The 21,830-nt window shown below is 40.4% G+C and overlaps 1 long non-coding RNA gene across 1 annotated transcript in view; it reads right to left on the reverse strand.

The window, feature by feature from the left end:
• Positions 1–4,200: 4,200 nt before the first annotated feature.
• The window catches only part of LOC128642363 (uncharacterized), a 55,652-nt gene continuing 38,022 nt past the window's right edge, over positions 4,201–21,830 (reverse strand). Inside the window, exons 2-3 of the long non-coding RNA XR_008399647.1 lie at positions 4,826–5,009; positions 4,201–4,453 (exon numbers count right to left, since the gene is read on the reverse strand). This is a non-coding gene — a long non-coding RNA (uncharacterized LOC128642363). The remainder of the gene's footprint in view (positions 4,454–4,825; positions 5,010–21,830) is intronic.

Consider the following 21,830-nt stretch of genomic DNA (forward strand, 5'->3'; position numbering starts at 1 on the left):
CAGATGCATGCACACAAGGATAAGGACAAGGATCCTCATTGCCAGAACGATGAGAAAACTATCCAAACTCTAAATTAAAAGTCGCTTATAGTTATGGCTTAAACCACACGCAGCACAACCGCTTTCCACAGCCTCTTTCACCCAAATCATCTCAGAGTAGAAAGCAAGTTCGTATATAGTGTTACCGTCATAGTACAAACGCAATCACAATGGAATGTCATCATTATGATGTCATAATAAGGTGGTACAGCTGTGTAAAATCACAACTGAATGTGATCATTATGATGTCATAATAAGGTGGTACAGCTGTGTAAAATCAGCTGAGAGTGAGGGCTCATGTAGAATCTAATCGTGCCTGTAATATCACAATTTTCAAAACTTAATCGACATAAATGTGTTTTTCTAGGAACTAAATAAAACTTTATATATTGCCACTTTGGGAGACCCTTCCCAGTCTATAACCCACTAACCCTAACCCTTAAGGCACATTAAACAAAAATATATCTGTGATGCATAAGTAAAGAGAACAATTTTAACATATGGGGGCCCATTTATCAAGCTCCGTACGGAGCTTGTGGGCCCGTGTTTCTGGCGAGTCCTTAGACTCGCCAGAAACAGCAGTTATGAAGCAGCGGTCTAAAGACCGCTGCTCCATAACCCTGTCTGCCTGCTCTGATGAGGTGGACACTCTTTTCTACTCTCTCTCTCTCCTTTCTCTCTCATTTCTCTCTGTCTATCTATCCCTCACTCTTCTCTTCTCCTCTCTCTCCTCTCTCTCTCTCCTCTCTTTCCTCCCTCTCTCCTCTCTGTCCTCCCTCTCTCTTCTCCTCTCTCTTTTCCTCTCTCTCCCTCTCTCTTCTCCTCTCTCTTCTCCTCTCTCTCTCCCCTCTCTCTCCCCTTTATCTTCTCCTCTCTCTCTCTCTCTCTCTCTCTCTCTCTCTCTCTCTCCTCTCTATCCCTCTCTTTCTCTCTCTCTCTCTCTCACTCTCTCTCTCTCTCCTCTCCATCCCTCTCTTTCTCTCTCTCTCTCTCTTCTCTCTCTCCGCTCTCTGTCTCTCTCACTCCTCTCTCTCTATTCTCTCTCTCCGCTCTCTCTCTCTCTCCTCTCTCTCTCTCTCCGCTCTCTCTGTCTCTCTCCTCTCTCTCTCTCTCTCTCTCTGTCTCTCTCTCTCTCCGCTCTCTCTTCTCTCTCTCTCTTTCTCCTCTCTCTATCCCTCTCTCTTCTCTTTCCTCTCTCTATCCCTCTCTCTCTCCACTCTCTCTTTTCTCTCTGCTCTCTCTCTGTCTCTCTATCCCTCTCTTTCTCCTCTCTCTCTCTTCTCCTCTCTCTCTTCTCTCTCTCTCTCTCTCTCTCTCCTCTCTCTAACCATCTCTCTCTTCTCTCTCCTCTCTGTCTCTCTATCCCTCTCCTCTCTCGTCTCTGTCTCTCTATCCCTCTCTCTCTCTCCTCTCTCTCTGTCTCTCTCTCTCCTCTCCTCTCTCTATCCCTCTCTCCTCTCTTTCTCTCTCCTCTCTTTCTCTCTCCTCTCTCTCTCTCTCCGCTCTCTCTGTCTCTCTCTCTCTCTCTCTCTCTCTGTCTCTTTATCCCTCTCTCCTCTCTCTTCTCCTCTCTCTCTCTCTCTGCTCTCCTCTCTCTCCGCTCTCTATCCCTCTCTCCCTCTCTCTCTCTCCTCTCTCTCTCTCTCTTCTCCTCTCTCTGTCCTCTCTCTTTCTCTCTCTCTCTCTCTCTCTCACCCATCAGCTTATTATTTAATCTATGCACTGGTTCAGCAAAAAAATAAAACCTGGCCTGTTGGGGGTACTTGCAGCCCGCGGTATATGTCTTTCTTCAGCGTATCATATCTAGTGCCTCACCAGCCTCAGACCTCACCGCACATCACTGTGTGGGTGGTGGGTTTTACTGTTGGGGGGGTTGTTTGTATTTTTTTTACAGGTAAAAGAGCTGATTTCTTTGGGGCAATGCCCCACAAAAGGCCCTTTTAAGGGCTATTGATAGTTTAGTTTAGGCTAGGGTTTTTTATATTTGGGGGGGCTTTTTTTAATTTTGATAGGGCTATTAGATTAGGTATAATTATTTTAAATATCTTGTAATTTGTTTTTATTTTCTGTAATTTAGTGTTTGTTTTATTTTTGTGATTTAGCTAATTTAATTTAATTTATTTAATTGTATTTAATTTAGGGAATTTATTTAATTGTAGTGTAGTGTTAGGTGTTAGTGTAACTTAGGTTAGATTTTATTATACAGGTAACTTTGTATTTATTTTAGCTAGGTAGTTATTAAATAGTTAATAACTATTTAGTAACTATTCTACCTAGTTAAAATAAATACAAACTTGCCTGTAAAATAAAAATAAACCCTAAGCTAGATACAATGTAACTATTAGTTATATTATAGCTAACTTAGGGTTTATTTTATAGGTAAGTATTTAGTTTTAAATAGGAATTATTTAGTTAATGATAGTAATTTTATTTAGATTTATTTAAATTATATTTAAGTTAGGGGGTGTTAGGGTTAGGGTTAGACTTAGGTTTAAAGGGTTAATAAGTTTAGAATAGTGGCGGCGACGTTGGGGACGGCAGATTAGGGGTTAATAAATGTAGGTAGGTGGCGGCGATGTTGGGGGCAGCAGATTAGGGGTTAATAAATATAATGTAGGTTGCGGCGATGTTAGGGGCGGCAGATTAGGGCTTAATAAGTATAATGTTGGTGGCGGCGATGTTATGGGTGGGAGATTAGGGGATAATATTATTTAACTAGTGTTTGTGAGGCGGGAGTGCTTTTTAATAATTAGAAGGCTGCTAAATGCCACTGCACACCACACTTGTATTATGCCCAGCAGTGTATTATGCAGACTCCCAAACTCTATATTGCACAGACTCCCAAACTCTATATTGTGCATACTCCCAAACTCTATATTATGCAGACTCCTATACTTTATATTGTGCAGACTCTCATACTTTATATTGTGCAGACTCCCTTACTCTATATTGTGCAGACTCCCAAACCTTATATTGTGCAGACTCTTTACTCTTGTCTTTTTTATTTATATGTGTATTCTTATTTTTTTTTCTCACATACCTTTTGTGATAACATTTTCAACTATTTCATAATCAGAGCACTGAGGAATTCTGAATTTGGGGGGCTGGAGGGTACAATAGTGAGGTGGTACAGTTTGGTACAATACGAGGTGGTACAGTGAGGTTCTATAGTGAGGTGGTACAGTGAGATACTATAGTTAATCCCTACTGTACTAGTGGAAGAGACTCAGTCAGTGCTAATGGGTTAGGGGGCGCAATACTTGCCTTGCCCTGGGCGCTGACAACCCACGCTACACCACTGGTCTGTATTAATATTGAAAACTGCAGAAGTGAAGCTGTTCACAAAACGCATAAGGGTGAAGCTACAAGCAGCGGTGACGTCACTTAACACTTTATTATAATATGTTTTACATTTGTTTTGTTATATTATTATTCTAGCCCTAACACTTTACTTCAGGTTTCAAGATACTCTAACTTTTCTTACACGGTTATGTGTTTAACTCGAGCACAACATACAACTTTCAGCTTCAGCAATATCTATTAAGGTATAGGGAGCGCTAAAGGGATGTCAGCCGAGCTAAACATTTTCTGGCTATTCAGTTTTACCATGAACTTGTAATACCAGATTGCTCGCTAATCCTAGCGCAGACCAGAGATTGTGATAACCCACCCTGTGCTATAACTAGCTCTCCACTTGCAATTTAGGCCAACATATTTAATATACATATTTAACAAACCTTGCATTTTCCTTTTATTAGTTATTTAACTCTGACAATTGTAGTGTTTTCACTATTCCTAGAGAAGTTATGTGCATTGTGTAGAATGAAGAACCTTGACCCTCCTACATTCTTCGCAGTGATTGGTTAGTATATGCAGAAGCTCATTTATATATCTCCATAATTGGATAATGCAAAGAGAGTAAGTTAAACAACTTGCAAGAGGCCTTTTCTAGTAGTTTTCCCCTGGACCTGCAGAACAATGCATATTTTTCTAATAAAAGTATGAAATGTTTTTAAAACATTTGTTTTGTATGCAGATCTTTTGCTACGCAGTAATTTCTGATGCATAAATAAAAAGTCTAACTCTGACACTAAACACAAAGGATAATAATCAAACACGATTTCACAAGCAGAGGGAATAACAAGAGACTAGAAGCTCATATGAGATCTTATTAAAATGTTTATTAAGGGGGGATGTTCTTAGTTAAAAAAAACAAAACATAACAGTGAAAAGGTAAATTTAAGAGGGGAGCTATTCAGAATCTTCATCATCTGATTGGCTCCCTTCACTGTCACATGATTCCTCAGGACTTGATCTCTTGGAACTAGATGATTGTTCCTCATCAGTAGAAGATCCCTCTTCCATGCTTGAGATCTCATCCTTCCCCTTGTTCTTCAGTTTATAGTACTGGCATCTGCAAAGAAAGGTTTCAAATGATGAGCATGTGATCACTGTTAGACCATTACAAGAATGATTTACTAGCATCATGTGATTATTTTATGGCTATATAGATATACCTTTAAAGGGACATGATACCCAATTGTTTTCTTTTAGGGTTTAGATAGAGCATGTGATTTTAAACCCAATGAGTTAACTAGCTCCCAGCAATGCATTGCTGCTTCTTCAACAAACAATTACAAGAGAATGAAGCAAATTAGATAAAAGAAGTAAACTGGAAAGTTGTTTAAAATTGTGTGATCTGTCTGGTTCATGAAAGAAACATTTTGTATTTCATGTCCCTTTAAATAACTAGTTTAGAATATTTAGGTTATCAAATAAAACTTACCCAAAGTAAATGCCAGCTAGAGATCCTCCGAACATCAGGACAAGAAGCAGCCCTCCTAAGCTCAGTAGCACGTAGAGTATCTTGCTTCTCTCCAGGTACAAGTAAGCTTGTATCAGGGACTTGACAACTGGATTTAAGTCTTTATCATGATGGTCACTTTCGCTTCCATCATTCAGTAAATCTCCTGCAGACAAAACAAACATTAGGGTTAGATTACAAGTGGAGCACAATTTTACAAGCGTTACATCCATTAGATGTAAGTTTTTTGCACTTGGCGGTTCGCGCTCAAAGTCATTTTTCATGGTTTCAACTACTTGACTGCAATGGGCTCCAATGCACACACATTTATATATATATATATATATATATATATATATATATATATATATATATATATATATATATATATATATATATATATATATATATATATATCTATCTATCTATATGTGTGTACATATGTATTGTATTTATGTGTTTATATGTTTATATATGTCTGTGAATACATATACACATAAATACATATGTACACACATATAGACATATATATATCCAGACACATTGCTTGTGCGCCACAGATAGCACGTCACTCAGGTTAGGTGACATAACCTGGAAATGCACAGTGTCATTGATCTATACACATTAGATATTTAGTATATTGGTATTAAGTAACTTTTTATTACCTGATGCCAGATGCATGCACACAAGGATAAGGACAAGGATCCTCATTGCCAGAACGATGAGAAAACTATCCAAACTCTAAATTAAAAGTCGCTTATAGTTATGGCTTAAACCACACGCAGCACAACCGCTTTCCACAGCCTCTTTCACCCAAATCATCTCAGAGTAGAAAGCAAGTTTGTATATAGTGTTACCGTCATAGTACAAACGCAATCACAATGGAATGTCATCATTATGATGTCATAATAAGGTGGTACAGCTGTGTAAAATCACAACTGAATGTGATCATTATGATGTCATAATAAGGTGGTACAGCTGTGTAAAATCAGCTGAGAGTGAGGGCTCATGTAGGATCTGATCGTGCCTGTAATATCACAATTTTCAAAACTTAATCTACATAAATGTGTTTTTCTAGGAACTAAATAAAACTTTATATATTGCCACTTTGGGAGACCCTTCCCAGTCTATAACCCACTAACCCTAACCCTTAAGGCACATTAAACAAAAATATATCTGTGATGCATAAGTAAAGAGAACAATTTTAACATATGGGGGTCTATTTATCAAGCTCCGTACGGAGCTTGTGGGCCGTGTTTCTGGCGAGTCTTTAGACTCGCCAGAAACAGCAGTTATGAAGCAGCGGTCTAAAGACCGCTGCTCCATAACCCTGTCTGCCTGCTCTGATGAGGCGGACAGGAATCGCCGGAATTCAACCCGATCGAGTACGATCGGGTTGATTGAAACCCCCCTACTGGCGGGTGATTGGCCGCGAATCTGCAGGGGGCGGCGTTGCACCAGCAGCTTTTGTGAGCTGCTGGTGCAATGCTGAATACGGAGAGCGTATTGCTCTCCGTATTCAACGAGGTCTGGCGGACCTTATCCGCATTGTCGCCAGACCTTGATAAATAGAGGCCATGGTGACTATATTTTGTATTAAAAATGTAAACTGTTTGTGTAATTCTTTAAACTAGCAGGGAGTGGATATGTAAAAGTAAACATTATACTTAAGCATGAATTACTCTCTTGCGCATAAGAAAATCAATGACAGTTACTTTGGTGATTAGGGGTACCGGTTAACTTTCCGTTGTATTAATGTAATTAAATTAAAGGGACAGTCTATACCTTAGTCATTTTAAAGTCTTACCTTAGATTAAGCTGAAAATAGCCTCCTGTGCCTTTTCTATATCATGCAGCAGGAACAGTAAAAAATGTATTTTAAAATGAATATTGTTTCTAGCCACTTTGAAATGGCTGCCAAGCTCCGCCCTCGAATGACATCACGATCTGGGCTGCGTCTAGGCACTCTGCTGAAAGCATTGACAGTCTGTTGAATCCAATAAGTGAGTCTTTTGTTACTAGTGAGCCTATTATGCAGTCCAGGTCGTGATGCAGATGCTAATACAGAGGAGGTTGCTTAGCAGTCTTCATTTGAAGAGTATCTTGGAGCTGAACTAACATGCACCTATGCTGAATTATATTTTTTTCATATTTACACACATGTCCACCCAGGGTTTCTGCACAGTTAAATCAATCCAGCATACAAAAAAATAGATAGATTCGCCAGCAACTTTTATTGTATATGGTATAAAATAAGAATAAGAATCCACAACGAGGATCCTGCAACATGCAATAAGATGCATACAAACAAGTGGTGTAGCACAAGTTGCTTACGCGTTTCAGCCTAGGTGGCCGTAATCGTAGCACATAGTGCAATCTGCTACACCTGTTTAAAAATACCAACAGAAATTCCTATTGGTTACATTCATTACACAGCCAATTGTAAGAACCAGTAGCAGTTATTGTCGCAATTAACACTTCCCCTAGCAATGTCTAACACCAACATGGCACAGCACACGACCAATATTAGGATACAGTATTAGGATAGTTGTTAACACAAAGATGTTAAAAGCTAAACACCCAAATCAAATGTAGTTATAAAATGACTATTACTTTAAATATGTGTTAGCAGAATTACTAGGTAAGTAGCATTATATATCCTAGTAACACTACCTGTCTTTAACAAAATGAATCACCTGTTAGATGATAAATGATGTAACATGTCAGATCAATTACTGATCACATCCCCATATAAACTAAAACTACATATCTTGGACAACAGAGAAGAAAGATCTAGTCTACATAGAGACCCCCCAGCGTTATTGTTATAATATACACAGGGAGAGCCATATAGTTAAGGATCAACAATATCTTAGGACAGGATTATTTAAGTTGATCTACCTATAGAGTTGAAGGGACAGTCTACACCAGAATTTGTATTGTTTTAAAAGATAGATAATCCCTTTATTACCCATTTCCCAGTTTTGCATAAACAACACAGTTATAATAATATACTTTTAACCTCTGTGATTATCTTGTATCTAAGCCTCTGCAAACTGCCCTTTTTTCAGTTCTTTTGACAGACTTGCAGTCTAGCCTATCAGTGCCTGCTCCCAGATAACTTCTCGTGCATGAGCACAGTGTTATCTATATGAAATATGTGAACTAACACCCTCTAGTGGTGAAAAACTGTTAAAATGCAATCTGAAAGAGGTGGGCTTCAAGGTCTAAGAAATTAGCATATGAACCTCCTAGGTTAAGCTTTCAACTAAGAATACCAAGAGAACAAAGCAAAATTGGTGATAAAAGTAAATTGGAAAATTGTTTAAAATTACATGCTCTATCTGAATCATGAAAGTTTATTTTGGCCTAGACTGTCCCTTTAAGTAGTACTAGGGGAGATGATTCAATAGTAAGCAGTTTGAATATTGATCATTTGGTTGACCCTACAGAATTAAGAGAAACAAGTGAAGATTTTACTAACATCTAAGAAACTTTCCTAAAGTGAAATATAAAGGGCTTTTTCAAACTCCTCTAAGTTAACCAGATAATTGTCATAATCAATATCGGGTAATGGTCTGGTACTTAATAACACCCTAGGAGGTAGCTTACTTTTACTCCCAGATATTCATAATGTCATATCTAGAGTTCAGACCCTTGGGTGTCCTAGTACCCAAGGTAAAAATCCAGTAAGCTTCCCTCTTGGCTAGTAGGCAGTCAATATCTCCGCCCCTTTTGGGTCTACATATTTTTTCAATGGCACACCAAGTAAATGAATTAAGGTCACCCTTGTGATAAATACCAAAATGTTGGACCACTGGAGTTTTAGATCTAGTGGTTTTAAATTAAGAGAAATGTTCCCTAATTCTAGTATTTATATCTCTGGAAGTGAGTCCCACGTATTGGATTCTGCATTGGGTACACTCAATGAGGTTTATCACGTATTTTGATGTACAGTTCATGCATGAACCAATATTGCAGACCTTTTGTGTGGCACAACTTGAAAAAGTGGTTTTGATTTTCACATATTCACAAGGTTTACATTTGTGGTGACCACACTTGAACATGCCCAGATGTTTCAGCCAAGAACTGTTCAAATTTGTCTTGTTAGGAAGAAAAGTTGGTGATAGAATTGCTACCAGAGTTGGACTCTTTTTGTAAGAGCATCTTAAACCCTTTTTAACTGTTTCCACAAGTTTATCATCAGCATTAAAGGGACAGTCAACACCAGAATTATTGTTGTTTTAAAAGCTAGATAATCCCTTTATTACCCATTCCCCAGTTTTGCATAACCAACACAGTTATAATAATACACTTTTTACCTCTGTGATTAACTTGTATCTAATCATCTTCTGACAGCCCCCTGATCACATGACATTTTATTTATTATCTATTGACTTTCATTTTAGCCAATTAGTGCAGTGTCTGCCACAATTCACGGGCGTGCTCACAATGTTATCTATAGGGTTTACCTGAACTAGCTCTCCCCTACTGTGAAAAGCAAATACAAAAGCATGTGATTAGAGGCGGCCTTCAAGGGCTTAGAAATTATCATATGAGCCTTCCTAGGTCTAGCTTTCAACTAATAATACCAAAAGAACAAAGCAAAATTGGTGATAAAAGTAAATTGGAAAGTTGTTTAAAATTACATGCCCTATTTGAAACATGAAAGTTTTTTTGTACTTGACTGTCCCTTTAAGTATTGAGAAATGATTGCGTACTACACATTTGTGCATACTGTGCGCTATGTCCTGTAACAAATGTTACCCCATCATATTTCTTTTTATTCCCTGATTTGGGTTCCAGGAGACTCTCACTTGACCTGTGCAAAACAGCCTGTTTAGCTTTTTGTATTGCTGTATGAGGATATTTCCTCTCTTTGAGTCTATGTTCCAGATCCAAAGAGAGCCTCCTGAAATCATAGTGGTCCGAACAGTTTCTTTTCAGCCTGATAAATTCGCCCTTGGCTATAGCTTGTGGTACATGTCTGGGGTTACAACTCGTACCATGCAGAACTGAGTTCCCCGAGATTGGTTTCCTATTCACTGTTGTTTTTATGGACCCATTGTCCGTCCCCTCAAGAGTAAGATCAAGGTAATTGATACAATTGGAATGGTATTCAGACGTAAATCCTGAACCAATCTTGTTTTTGTTCAGGTAGGTTACAAATGAATCAATCTGGTCTTCAGGACCTGTCCATATGAACAACGGATCATCTATATATCGCTTGTACAGGCATATATAGTGTCTGTATGGTTACCATCTTCAAAGATGTGGCCACTGACAAGGCCCAATGAAGGCCAAAACGATTGACTGGGGTTGCTGTGTTCCTTGTTCAAAGAGGAATTGCCTGGTATTTCGGCGCTGGACTGACCGTAATAGGCGGGATCATACTGATATACTACAGGAAAGTTCTACTCTGTGAAAAGCATTACTGGGCTAAAAGAAGTTGCCATAGAACAGGCTAACAATGGTATTGAGCTGGTTGTTCGTTCCTGTGAGTGCACTTCTCTCTGTGTGTATTTAGTCTCCCTATGGGAAAAGGGGACAACCAGACGTGGACTCCTTGCTCAGTGTGCTTAGATGAATACTGCTACACCTCACTGATGAGGCCCAATGAAGGCCGAAACAATCGTCTGGGGTTACTGTGTTCCTTGTTCAGAGAGGAATTGCTTGGTATTTTGGCGTGGACTGACCGCAATAGGCAGGATCAGACTGATATACTACAGGAAAGTTCTACTCTGTGAAAAGCATTACTGGGCTAAAAGAAGTTGCACCCAGGTGGTAAATCGCCATAGAACAGGCTAACAATAGTATTGAGCCAGTTGTTCGTTCCTGTGAGTACACTTCTCTCTGTGTGTATTTATTCTCCCTATGGGAAAAAGGGGCAACCAGACATGGATTCCTTGCTCAGTGTGCTTAGAGGAATACTGCTACACCTCACTGACGAGGCCCAATAAAGGCCGAAACGATCGTCTGGGGTTGCTGTGTTCCTTGTTCAGAGAGGAAAGTTCTACTCTGTGAAAAGCATTACTGGGCTAAAAGAAGTTGCACCCAGGTGGTAAATCGCCATAGAACAGGCTAACAATGGCATTGAGCTGGTTGTTCGTTCCTGTGAGTGCACTTCTCTGTGTGTGTGTGTATGTGTATATATATATATATATATATATATATATATATATATATTTGTAGAAGATGTAGCAGCACTCCAGCTCTAAATAGCTTTGTTAAGCTCACCTTGCCCCGGGTGTACTTCAAAAGTACATACAAGCAATTATAAAGGAAGTCACTCACAGGGTCTTGAATAAAATACACCAAGTATTTATTTTGACGTTTCGGGTGTTACCCCTTTTTCAAAAACAGCTCAATAATCAACAGTATACTCACCCCCCTTAAATACCCCTGCACAGCAAACAATTAGTGCGGCATTCACCCCAGCACCCGGAAGTTAACCACCGTCATGTGACGCAATGTCACGCCCGTCGGCATAGCAACCGGACGCTCAGCTGTGAGTGCCGAGTGTCAGTTAAAAACATAAGTAAACAAAATGACAGGAGCAATGTATTACACGATCAGGATATGGCACAGTCAATAGATGCATACTCAGGAAAATGCAAGGAGCTGTAGTGAATAAGCAGATACTGTAAACATAAGAGGTCAAGATATCAAGATAATCCTAAAAGTGACCGTAACCGGCATGAAACCCAAAACATAACAAGGCAAATAGGGCAATACACATAGTCTACCGGGATATAAACATCCTAAGTGTTAGAACGTCCTATGTGATACATTATTATATTAGAAACTATACATGCGCAAAACAACCACGGTATAAGAGCATAGTTAAAGTCCAAAGGTATAAACCAGGACATAATCACTAACAACCTAGCACGCATTGTAATTACAGAGGGTTCTACCTAATAACTGGAGGTAAAGTGGCAATACATATAACATACAGAGATATACATATCATATGACATATCATATCTTAAGTGGATACCCTTTAACCAACTATCTGCACATGAGCAAGCATCCACAGGTCTAAGCGCATAGTTACAGACAATCAGTACATAGTAGAACAATGTCTCAATAGAACTGGGCAATAGCATGATGTACAGGGTCATCAGAGAGATATAATACCCTACAGACAGCAGTGCCAGTCGAGGTGGACATTCAGACCCTGAGGGGGTCATAGTCCCTAGGTTGAAAATCCATCTAGATTCTCTTTGCAAGAGAATTTTGGCCCTATCACCCCCCCCAGCTAGTGGGGGGATGTGATCAATAATAATGTACTTGAGGTCAGTGACTCTGTGCCCAGCCTCAGCGAAGTGCCGTGCCACCGGATGGTCCAACGTGCCTTTATCCAATGCTGAACGTATAGCAGACCGGTGGATGGTCATTCTGGTCCTCAGGTCGTCCACAGTTTTCCCTACATAAAACATTCAACACACAGTGTAGAAGGTAGACAATGTACTTCGTGGTACAGGTTACTCTATGCCTGATTTTAAATGTCTTAGTGGAGTATGGATGGCTGAAGAAACTGCCAGTTGTCAGTCCCCCACAGGTAGTGCATCCCAAACACAGAAAACATCCTGTTTTCGTTTTAAGTCAGGTATCACTGCTGTAACATCCCCTGGGGTCAGTTTTGATTAGATGATCTCTCAGGGAGGTCGCTCTTAGGTACCCAATTCTGGGTGGAGGCATCGATTTGAATGGTAGGTCGCTATCGGAAGTTAACAGACCCCAATTGTTCTTCAGGGTATCAGCAATACCCACTTTACTCTTGGTGTAAGTGGTGGTAAATGTGAGTTTATCCTCTAGTGTTCTATTCTTGGCGTCATATAGATCTTTTTGTGTTGTGCCTGCCACAGCTTCCTTGCTGGTCAACAGATTTTTCTGGTTATAGCCCCTCTGTCTGAATTTTGTCATCATATCCGTCAGTTGTAGTTCCCTAAGTCCCACTGTAGAGTTGTTCCTGGCCACCCTCGGATGTACCTTATTCAGTTCTCCAAAACCAATCTAGCAGTTGCTCCTCTGTACCTGTCCATAGGAGGAACAGGTCGTCAATATACTGCTTGAAGAGTTGTATCCTGTTGTCTTTAAACAGTTTGGTAACCTCATTCTCGAATTCTGCCATAAACAGGTTGGTGTATGATGGGGCCATATTCGACCCCATCGCCGTACCTGCAACCTGTAGGTAAAAGGATCTTTCAAAGCAGAAGTAATTGAGCTCCATGCATAGTCTCAGCATTTCTCATATGACATCCGCAGGTGGCCCTACCTATGGGTACTTGAGTAATTGTCGTCTTGTGGCCGCTTTTCCCTCCTGATGGGGAATGACTGTATAAAGACTGGTCACATCCAGTGTGACCAGCCACGCGTTCTCAGTTAGATCCAGTACAAGTTTTAGCATGGATGCTGAATCCAAGAGGAAAGAAGGTATATTGCGGACAATTGGTTGGAGTATGTAATCTATATACGTCGCTATTGGTTGTAGTAGGGAGCCAACAGCTGACACAATAGGTCTCCCAGGGGGGGCATCCAAGCTCTTATGCACCTTCGGCAGCATGTAGAGAACCGGTGTCCTAGGGAACTTCACAGTTATGTATTCACTGGTATTTGTATCAATGAAGTTGTTCTTAAATAACAATTGTATCATTTCATCCAACATTGTTTTAAATTGTTTGCTTGGATCTCCCCGCATTAGGCAATAGGTGTCCTTATCCTCTAATTGTCGCTTTACTGCTTTTTTGTAATCGGTGTAGTCCTGCAGGACCACTGCACCACCTTTGTCTGCCTCCCTTAAGACTATGGTGTTGTCCTCTTGTAATGTTTTCAGTGCTCCTCTTTCTTTGATGGTTAAGTTATGTCTGTACTGCTTGCGTTTAATACAGTTTTCTTCACATTCCTGCCATAAGAGTCTGGAGAATGTCCTAATGGAAGCATTTTGGGTCATAGGTGCTTTTTTCCCCTAAACCTTGTGCCCGTGTCATCACCACTAGTAGTTCCAAAATGTTCCTTAAGTCTCAAGGTTCTAGAGAATCTTTGTACATCTATGTAAAGGTCAAAGTTGTCAGGTTGAGAAGTTGGAACAAACGAGAGGCACTTGTTCAGGACACTCCTTTCTTCATCTGTGAGTATGTGGTTGCTAAGGTTAATAATCAGTTCCTCCTGGATCTGCCCCTCCTGGGTGGTCTTGGTGGGCGGCCTGTGCCCCCCCTTCGGGTATGCGTCCTCTGGCTCCTTCGTTTTTGAACGAGTCTGCATTCCCAGTTGATTATCTGTCTCCATTGTTAATGGTCTGGAGGTATTATCTGTGTCAGAGCTGTTGCCTGAGCTGTCCATGGTCCCAAGCGGTCTAGTACGACTGTACCTTTGCCTCCAAGGTCTGTTTAACCGATATTGTGTTCTCTCCTCTGGGCTTAGTTGCCAACGATAGACACTTTTGTTCTTGTAGTCTTGTGTTACATCTTCCAACTTGCGATTCTTAAACACTATCAATTTGTTCTCATACTTGTCCACTTCTTCTTTCATTTTTTTTCAGCCAATCCTGTTCTTTATCTGCCTCTATCCTTTGTAGATACTGATCCTCATAGACCTTGGTCTCTTTTCTGTTAACATCAAGCAGTCTTGTAACTTCTTCAATGACCAATAAGATTTGGTCCAGGGAACATTTATTCATAATATTGCACCATTTTAAGCAAAATGCTGGATTGTTGTGGCCTATGGTGGGAGTATTCCTGATCCTAAAGCCCCGTAGAATATTTTTTTCCTGTGATATTCTGACAGGTATGATGCATGCAATATAAGGTTCTTTTCTTTTTTCTTTAATTTGGCCAGTTTGGCATAAATCTGGGAGTCTTGTTCAATTTTTGCCCTTAATGGCAAGGAGGCATACCTTATTCTTGAGGCATCTTCCTCGGTAAAGAAAAATTCTTCTGCTACTTTAATTTCATCTGTAAAATCCTCTTCAAACTCAATCTGTTGCTCCATGTCCCAATTAACATACAATGTATGTTACTGAAATACTACTAGCTACCATTGTAGTTAGCAGAGGTATGCTTTAATGCAGATGCGGGTGCTCCTAAGTTGAATGGATATTTGTAGAAGATATAGCAGCACTCCAGCTCTAAATAGCTACAGTAAACCAACGGACAAGAACTCCGTCTTGCATGCCACCAGCTGTCACCCACCAAGCCTCAAGAAGGCACTCCCAATGTCCCAATTTAAGAGGGTGGCCAGGAACAACTCTACAGTGGGACTTAGGGAAGTACAACTGACGGATATGATAACAAAATTCAGACAGAGGGGCTATAACCAGCAAAATCTGTTGACCAGCAAGGAAGCTGTGGCGGGCACAACACAAAAAGATCTTCTATAACTGATATTGTGTTCTCTCCTCTGGGCTTAGTTGCCAACGATAGACACTTTTGTTCTTGTAGTCTTGTGTTACATCTTCCAACTTGCGATTCTTAAACACTATCAATTTGTTCTCATACTTGTCCACTTCTTCTTTCATTTTTTTCAGCCAATCCTGTTCTTTATCTGCCTCCATCCTTTGTAGATACTGATCCTCATAGACCTTGGTCTCTTTTCTGTTAACATCAAGCAGTCTTGTAACTTCTTCAATGACCAAAAAGATTTGGTCCAGGGAACATTTATTCATAATATTGCACCATTTTAAGCAAAATGCTGGATTGTTGTGGCCTATGGTGGGAGTATTCCTGATCCTAAAGCCCCGTAGAATATTTTTTTCCTGTGATATTCTGACAGGTATGATGCATGCAATATAAGGTCCTTTTCTTTTTTCTTTAATTTGGCCAGTTTGGCATAAATCTGGGAGTCTTGTTCAATTGTTGCCCTTAATGGCAAGGAGGCATACCTTATTCTTGAGGCATCTTCCTCGGTAAAGAAAAATTCTTCTGCTATTTTAATTTCATCTGTAAAATCCTCTTCAAACTCAATCTGTTACTCCATGTCCCAATTAACATACAATGTATGTTACTGAAATACTACTAGCTACCATTGTAGTTAGCAGAGGTATGCTTTAATGTAGATGCGGGTGCTCCTAAGTTGAATGGATATTTGTAGAAGATATAGCAGCACTCCAGCTCTAAATAGCTACAGTAAACCAACGGACAAGAACTCCGTCTTGCATGCCACCAGCTGTCACCCACCAAGCCTCAAGAAGGCACTCCCAATGTCCCAATTTAAGAGGGTGGCCAGGAACAACTCTACAGTGGGACTTAGGGAAGTACAACTGACGGATATGATAACAAAATTCAGACAGAGGGGCTATAACCAGAAAAATCTGTTGACCAGCAAGGAAGCTGTGGCGGGCACAACACAAAAAGATCTTCTATATGACGCCAAGAATAGAACACTAGAGGATAAACTCACATTTACCACCACTTACACCAAGAGTAAGGAGGGTATTGCTGATACCCTGAAGAACAATTGGGGTCTGTTAACTTCCGATAGCGACCTACCATTCAAATCGATGCCTCCACCCAGAATTGGGTACCTAAGAGGGACCTCCCTGAGAGATCATCTAATCAAAACTGACCCCAGGGGATGTTACAGCAGTGATACCTGGCTTAAAATGAAAACAGGATGTTTTCGGTGTTTGGGATGCACTACCTGTGGGGGACTGACAACTGGCCATTTCTTCAGCCATCCATACTCCACTAAGAAATTTAAAATCAGGCATAGAGTAACCTGTACCACAAAGTACATTGTCTACCTTCTACACTGTGTGTGTGGAATGTTTTATGTAGGGAAAACTGTGGATGACCTGAGGACCAGAATGGCTAACCACCGGTCTGCTATACGTTCAGCATTGGATAAAGGCACATCGGACCAGCCAGTGGCACGGCACTTCGCTGAGGCTGGGCACAGAGTCACTGACCTCAAGTACATTATTATTGATCACATTCCCCCACTAGCTAGGGGGGGGTGATAGGGCCACAATTCTCTTGCAAAGAGAATCTAGATGGATTTTCAACCTAGGGACTATGACCCCTCGGGGTCTGAATGTCCACCTCGACTGGCAATGCTGTCTGTAGGGTATTATCTCTCTCTGATGACCCTGTACATCATGCTATTGCCTAGTTCTATTGAGACATTGTTCTACTATGTACTGATTGTCTGTAACTATGCGCTTAGACCTGTGGATGCTTGCTCATGTGCGGATAGTTGGTTAAAGGGTATCCACTTAAGATGGTCATATGATATGTATATCTCTGTATGTTATATGTATTGCCACATTACCTCCAGTTATTAGGTGGCACCCTCTGTAATTACAATGTGTGCTAGGTTGTTAGTGATTATGTCCTGGTTTATACCTTTGGACTTTAACTATGCTCTTATACCGTGGTTGTTTTGCGCATGTATAGTTTCTAATATAATAATGTATCACATAGGACGTTATAACACTTAGGATGTTTATATCCCAGTAGACTATGTGTATTGCCCTATTTGACTTTAACCACTGTTAAGCTTTTTGTATCTTAATGCTTAGGCTGGCCAGATTGTTATGTTTTGGGTTTCATGCCGGTTCCGGTCACTTTTAGGATTATCTTGATATCTTGACCTCTTATGTTTACAGTATCTGCTTTTTCACTACAGCATCTTGCATTTTCCTGAGTATGCATCTATTGACTGTGCCATATCCTGATAGTGTAATACATTGCTCCTGTCATTTTGTTTACTTATGTTTTTAACTGACACTCGGCACTCACAGCTGAGCGTCCGGTTGATATTCTGACGATATATATATACACAGTATATTCAATAGAAGAAAGTAATTTGGAAATTATGTTTCTCTAATATTCTAGTATTATTAGTTTCACATCTTTCCCAAATTATTTTATTTTAAGTGTAAAATACGTTTTAAGTTTAAATATTTTTTACTCAAGTGTCAGTTTCATAACATACATATAGTACAACAATACCTCAAAATTACAAACATTTATACATCTAAACAGAGACCATTTCGTGAACCAAACATCAGTAACGTCCATGAGTCTTTGAATATTTTGAGATTTACAGTCCAGTTTTATACAAAGTCCTGCAATATGATAAGCTCACAGTTTTCCTCCCCTCCTTGGCAAGAAAGCCACAGATAGGGGAAATAGCGTATTAAAGCTTCGGAATAAAGTTTACTACGGTCTCCACTATAAGAGGTAAAAGAACAAATAGAAGACAATATTGCATAATATAAATACTTGAGACACCTGAGACAATTTTACAGTATTAACATAGTTAATCAAACAAAGAATAACTGGGAAAACCAGGATTGTAGGTTAGACTTTTTTTAAATTTATATAAATGAAATATTCTGGGTTTAAACTCAATGCTACACCTCTTTAAAGATTAGACTACCAAGATTACATGTGCAGAGACCACCTCCAGTTATGTCATTCCCCCTCCTGTATCCGTGCTGCTTAATGTTTGAACCCAGGACCATCTCTGAGCACCCAGTAATACTAAATCTTATCAACATTGTCTTTATTATCTAAGAAAAATGCGGCTGAGGTATACATGGTGTGGATGGTAATAATTTTGTTCCTGACTTCTGACCAGGTCAGCAGACCCGTTTTCCAATGCTTTGCTATACAAGTCCTAGTGACTGTGCAGATAATTTTAATGAGTGTGTTAATAGGTCTACTGAACTGTTTCAAAGGTTTGTGTAAAAGGGCATGTTTTATTGTGAGATGTAGCTCGTCTTCTAGTAAGTAACTAATTAGTGAGGACAAAGTCTTCCAAATATTTTGCACTTTATCGCAATCCCACCACATTTGTCGGTATATGCCTAGGTCTTCACACTCTCTATAACAGCTTCTGGTGTTGGATTGGGACATGTGAGAAGTGTGCAGAGGGGTTAAGTACCACCTAAAAATTGTTTTTTTTTTCAGATTTCTCCTTTAAATCTACACTTAACAAGCCCTTGTCTGCTGAGCTAAAAATCTTTTCCCAGATTTCTATGTCTAAAGTGACCCCCAAGTCTTTTTCCCAATTCAGCATTGTTGGGGTTTTTACACTGTTTGTTGCGTTCTGTATATTGATAAATAATCTTGAGATTGCTTGTTTCAGTCTTGAGGGGAAGGTGGTCAACAACGTGACATTTGTGGATATGTGGGTCATGGTGTTCTTAATGAATCTGTGAATGGAGGAAGTGAGTTGAAGGTACTACTACCAATGAAGTTTTATAGGGGTTAGTTTGGTCTGTAGATTTGAGAACATAAGTATCTTGCCATTTTCCAAAATATCCGCCACTCTGTAAAGACCCTTATTCTCCCATTTACTGATAATGTGTCGATGGTCCCCATCTAATAAGTATTTTAATGGCTTTAGTGTTGAGTGAGCCGGGAGGAGTCCAAGACCACCGACCAGTTTATTCCATATATGCATAGTAGTATCGGACGCCAGGGATTTGTATGTATTAGGTAGCTTGGGTAAAGCTTTTTCGTCCCATAACACTATCTCTGGGGCTTCCCACCCTCCCATCTCTGCCTCTAGAGTGATCCAAATTGCTTCCTTTTTTGTTCTGTTGATCAGGATGTCCTGGGCTAGTCTGGTTGCATGGTAATAGTCTATGAGATTAGGGGCCCTTAGACCACCCAGTTCCCAGTGTCTGGTGAGTATTTTGCTTGAGATTCTTGCCTGTTGTTTCCCCCTGATAAATGCGTCAATTTCAGCTTGCAGAGTTTTTAGTTCTGGTACAATAATTTTAATGGGAAGGGTTCTAAAGAGATATAGTAATCTGGGTAGAAGGGTCATCTTGACTGCAGCCAGGCGACCCAGCCACGGAAAATTATATTTCTTCCACTTATTTAGGTCTTTTCTTATTTCTTTATAGAGTGCATGATAGTTGAATTTATAGAGTTGCTGGAATTCAGGGGTTAAGTGCACGCCTAAATATTTGATGGATTTTTCACCCATCTCAAGTTAAAGTTTATTTGCAGCAATTTTTGAGTGTGAGGGGGAATTGCAATTGGCAGGGCTTCACATTTATCGGAGTTAATTTTGTAACCCGATACATTCGTTTAATAATTTATATAGGTTGGACAAAGTAATGAGTGGTTTGGTGATAGTAAGTAAGATGTCGTCCACGAATAATGTTCATTTGTATTCCGACCTTCCTATCGTGACCCCTGAAATATCAGGGTTGTTCCTAATGCTAGCTGCTAGGGGTTCTATACAGAGTGCAAAAAGTAGGGGAGACAGAGGACACCCCTGTCTCATTCCATTGAGTATGGGGAAGGGCTTGGACTTATAACCCGCCGAAGAGACTTGTGCCAATGGAATCAGTATATGGCTTTAAGGGTCTTAACAAAGGAGCCTTCAAATCCTAAATGGTTCAAGGTTGCCAACATAAAGCGCCAATCTAATCTGTCGAACGCCTTCTCTGCGTCCAACGAGAGGAGCAGAGAAGGCGTGTTTGAGTCTGAAAAATAGTGAATAATGTTGACCATTCTACAAACATTATCAGAGGCTTCCCTATCTTTGATGAACCCCACCTGGTTTTGATGGACCAGGGTAGGTAGAATATGTTTCAGATGGTTAGCCAATAATTTTGTAAGTATTTTTAAGTCTTAGTTAATGAGTTAGTTTGGGCGATAGTTAGCGGGTATTTTATGATTTTCCCCAGGTTTTGGAATGACTACAATTTTAGCTAATAAGAGCTCCTGAGGGATGGAGTGCCCTTCTAAGACATAGTTGCAAAATTTTGTTATATGGTAAAATACATTTTAAATGTAAAATGTTGACCCCCCCTTAAGAAAAAATAGATCTCTATAAACAAGATTGAGCTAATGTTCCTTGCTGATTACTCAGGGGATTCTTTGTGGGATATTAGCAAATGCTTAATGTGCTTATTGCTGATAATGCTGTTAACCAGCACTGCACCATCACTTGTCCTTTGCAATGATGCCAGGCAGGAGGAAAAGACAAGGTTGTGCTAATTTTCATGTGGTCACTGGGTGTTTGGAGACACAGCCACATTAGACCTAAACCAACAGTGAGGGTATTAATTAAGGGGCTATTCTAGATGCAAATAGGATTGTCTGTGCTGACTGCTCCAGTGACAGGGAGAGACTGTAGAGAGAGGGAGGGGACCGAGAGAAGAGATAGAAGGATGGCCCTGCCACCTCTAGCTGTCAATGCAGTCTCTCTCTATCTGCTGCTCACAAATGGTGCTCTGCTGACCAGACACACAGAGGAGACACACTGAGCAAGCACAGCCCGGGAGTGCACGGCACGGGGGTCACAGAGTACTGGTAGCTGCGTAGCATGGTGACGGCAAATGCCTGTGAAGCCAAATGTCACGATCGTCCTGATCGGATGCATATGCAGAGGTTTTAAGGGGGGCAATGTCATCGGTGGGGAGAAACAAGGGGGAGGCAAAATGAAATACCAACCTACCTGACTGTGCTGCAGATGGCGATTGGAGTGTCAATGACTCCTTCAAACAGAGGGAATAAATATATACAATTAGGCTCACAAGTTCAGCAGCAACTGTCTGACTCTGACTGGCACCGGTTCCTCTCCTTCACTCAGCAGCACTGACAGATGACAGTGACAGGACGATCACTCACTAGCTACTACCTACTAAAGTCACTACTACTAACTCTGAGCTGACACAGTAACACACATGGGACTCACTCGGCAGGCACTTGAAGTTGTAGCTGCTCCCTCCTGCTTCTACTGTGTTCCAGCCAATGACGCTGGCACGCCTCCCCGGCAGCACTGATGCTGATTGGCTTGGATTAGAGCTCCATCATAGAGGCAGTTTTGAGAACTGCCTCTATTGGAGCGTGGTGTGGGCCCGGTAAAACACCACTGGGTGGCGCTAGCTCATAGTGAGATAAGAAACAGTATCAGCATCCATGTTGCACAATCAATGGAGGGCAGCGGAACGACTCACTGCCTCTTAATTGAGCAACATGGATGATGAAGGATCGTATCGCATCTGGTGGCGGTGGCG

The sequence above is a fragment of the Bombina bombina genome, chromosome 11, assembly GCF_027579735.1.
Source record: "Bombina bombina isolate aBomBom1 chromosome 11, aBomBom1.pri, whole genome shotgun sequence".
Taxonomy (NCBI): domain Eukaryota; kingdom Metazoa; phylum Chordata; class Amphibia; order Anura; family Bombinatoridae; genus Bombina; species Bombina bombina.